Raw genomic sequence first — 3,652 nt, 5'->3', positions numbered from 1 at the left:
GTGGATTTTTTTGTCTCTAATGAATTTCTTGCCTTACTAGTTATTTGCTTATATATTATGGTTTCTGATTTTGTGTTTTTATGGGTTTTCTGTACATGTGTCTCTGAATATCTATGTGCTCCTCATGCATTTTTTTGCCCACTCCCAGCTTTTTCTATTCTGTTTTGTTTGCTTGGTTTGGGGGGGGGGGTTGTTTGTTTGTTTGTTTGTTTTGCTTGTTTGTTTTCTAAAGAGAAAGAAGTCAGCCTGGTGAGATGGCTCAGCAGGTAAGAGCACTGTCTGCTCTTTCAAAAGTCCTGAGTTCAAATCCCAGAATCTACATGGTAGCTCACAACCACTCCTGGCTCACAACCACTCCTAATGCTATCTGACACCCTCTTCTGGTGCGTCTGAAGACAGCTACAATGTACTTAATTATAATAATAAATAAATCTTTGCGCCAGAGAGAGCAGGGCCGACAGGAGCTAGCATGGTTGACCAAGAAAACAGGGTTGACTGGAGTGAGCAGAGGTCCTAAAAGTCAATTCTCAACAACCAGATGAAGGCTCACAGCTATCTATACAGCTATAGTGTGTACTCATATACATTAAATAAATAAATCTTTTAAAAAAAAAAGAGCAGAAAGCACAAACAATAAAATTAAAAAAAAAGAAAGAAAAATAAAAGAAGTCATTAGGTGACAAGGCTAGAGAAATGGGCCAATCTGGGAGGAGAATAAATTATATGAAAAAATCTATTATATGAAAATCTATTTTCAATTAAAGAAATAATAATAGATATATTATCAAGGAATACATCTGGTTCTGGCTTCTTCATACATGCACACATGTATGCACACATGTGCATAAACACATAGGAAGATGTATACACACATGTAAATAAATGAAGTCAACAAGATGGCTCAGAGCCATGCCACCAAGTCTGACAGCCTGAGTTCAGTCTCTGGGACCCACATAATGAAAGGAGAGAACTAAACCCTTCAAGCTACCCCTGATCTCCATACACTACACATGGCATAAACATGCACATTCACACACAAATAAATGCAATTGAAAACAGATAGATGATAGATAGATAGATAGATAGATAGATAGATAGATAAACAGATAGATAATATAGACAGATAGAAAGATGATAGGTAGGTAGATAGATAGATGATAGATGATAGATAACAGATAAGATAGACAGATGAATGGAAAGACAGACAGACAGATAGATAGATAGATAGATAGATAGATAGATAGATAGATAGATAGATAGATGATAGATAGCCAAGATAGAGACTTGAGAACAGCAGCTTCTCAAGTCTCTAGGCCAGTGGAACACAAGTTGAGGCTGGATGGAAAAGGCACAAATGGAGCCATACAACACAGGTAAACAGATAAAGCAAAACAGAAAGGGAAGGAGCCATAACTTCATGGAGGGAATTTTCACTTGAGGGTGAGGAACTTTGGGCCAAACCTCAGGTAGAAAAAAAAACAAAACAAAACAAAAAACAAACAAAACAAAACAAAACAAAACAAAAGGGCATAAGGACACCTGGGAGGGGAGTCAGAGAGCTTTCTGTCCAGAATCCCAAAGGAAGGAAATGCAGGGAGGACAGTTCAGGGGAAAGCTTGGGAGATGTTTACCATGCTTGCACTAGTCTAAGAAAGCTTCTAAAAGGATGGCATACGGTTACGTATGCCTGCACAGTGTTACAAGTGATTGGGATAGGAGTATAGGAGAGGAGGCTTCTTTGGACAGAGACATGGGTATTTCAAACACAAGGTCTCTTCAAGATATGATGAGAAAGTTGAGGTCAGGCCAGTGCTGTAAGGGTCTATATCATTCAATCAATTGGATTCTGCTGAGTGAGTGTCCTCCTCTATGCCGCATACTGTGCTGTGTTCCCCCAACCCCTTGCCTCCAGCTGCTAATGAACCAGCCCAGCCTCTACATCTCTGTGGAACCTAGATGCTTTCAAGGAGCTGAATACCCAAGGGAGTTAAAAACCAGACTCCTGAACACAGCACACATCACTGGCAGGGATACCTGTCAAACAGGTCAGGTGGGAAACAGAGAGCCCGTGGTCTGATGGGGAAATGCATTGGAACCAGAGACTCTTGTTGTTGAATCTCTACATTTTAAAGTGAGGGACCCGAGGCTTGAGAGTAGCAACCTCTCCATCCAGTGGGACACATAAATAAGCTAGAATCAGAGTGTGTGAATGAGCAGGATCTTGGTGAAAATGCTGGCTGGTTCATGGAGCGCCTATTCCATGCCAGGCCACTACACTAAACACTTTTACTAGATATCCTGGTACCAGCTGCCACCACCACTGGGAATGTCACAGGCTTGGAACCTGGCAATCCTAATCAGGCTGGGGCTTCACGGTGACATTCAGAGGAAGCCATTTTCCCAGCACTACCTGAAAGCAATGAGGTTAAGGGACCACAAAAGAGCACTCAAGTCCACACCTGGAAGCCACCCCCACCTACCCAAGGCACCCAACTCTGAACTCTCAGCCTTCGAAGTACAAATTCATGACCCAAAGCCCTCACTGTGGCAGGATGGAAAGGCAAGGAAAATCTTGGGGATATGAGAAAGAGAAAGGAGAGCTCACCCAGGCATTTGGTTGAAGCTCCCCACCCACTGGCAGAAAAGCAAGAACTCAGCACAATTAATAACTGCTTGAGGCTTTCCCTCTTCTCACCTGGAAACCTGCACTTTCCTAGGATTCCCAAAATGAGTCTTATTTACAGAAAAAAAAATGTATTAAGCCCTTTGTTCAACCCTAGTGGACTCCTGGTTTTACCTATCAGATTATAGTCACATCAAATGTCTCTGAGGGTGACCCTATAAAGAGGGGAAGAGAGTGGGGGACAGAGGGCTTCTTAGCAACCTCTGGCGGTGAACCATGAGAGCCACCATAATAGTATGGATGGCAAAGGCTAAGGGCAGATAAGCTGAGCAGCCTCTATCATACTTGAGAATATCTTGATCTCTGTGAGACTCTTAGAAAAAAAAAGCCCACACCCATGTTCTCAGGCGTGTCTCATTTTCTTCCAAGCCCCTCCTTCTCTTAACACTCACGCTTACCTTCTTAAAACCTATATTTAAAATATTGTTTTAAAAAAAAGCCTCCCAACTCCACCTCAAAACCTGATTAGCCCTGAAGTTCTTTTCTACATGAAATTCTGGTTTGGACTAAGTCAAGGTCTCTAATAGTCTGGGGGGGGTTCCTAGAGCTGCTGAGGGTGACTGTGCAGTTGACTCTCTGTCCTCTCACCACTGACACTTGGCTCTGTGGGTTAGGTCTAGTCACTGTTCACAGGGTGTGTGTGTGTGTGTGTGTGTGTGTGTGTGTGTGTGTGCGTGTGCGTTTGTGTGTGTGGCATGCACATCTGTATGCATGTTTGTGCACATGTATGAGGAGGTCTGTGTGTATTTGGGTGTGGGTTCAGATGGAGCAATGAGACCATATTTTCATTCTTGCATCAGTGTAGCCAGTGCCTTGAGATATGTAGATATAGATATAGTATAGATATAGATAGATATAGTATAGATATAGATATAGATAGTATAGATATAGATATAGAGCGTATAGATATAGATAGTATAGATATAGATATAGATAGTATAGATACAGTATAGATATAGATAGATGTAG

At 41.8% G+C, this 3,652-nt stretch overlaps 1 pseudogene; it reads left to right on the top strand.

The window, feature by feature from the left end:
* Positions 1–1,354: 1,354 nt before the first annotated feature.
* The window catches only part of LOC116069586, a 6,689-nt pseudogene continuing 4,391 nt past the window's right edge, over positions 1,355–3,652 (top strand).

Source organism: Mastomys coucha, unplaced genomic scaffold (assembly GCF_008632895.1).
Source record: "Mastomys coucha isolate ucsf_1 unplaced genomic scaffold, UCSF_Mcou_1 pScaffold1, whole genome shotgun sequence".
Lineage (NCBI taxonomy): Eukaryota > Metazoa > Chordata > Mammalia > Rodentia > Muridae > Mastomys > Mastomys coucha.
This window is presented reverse-complemented; position numbering and strand designations above follow the sequence as displayed.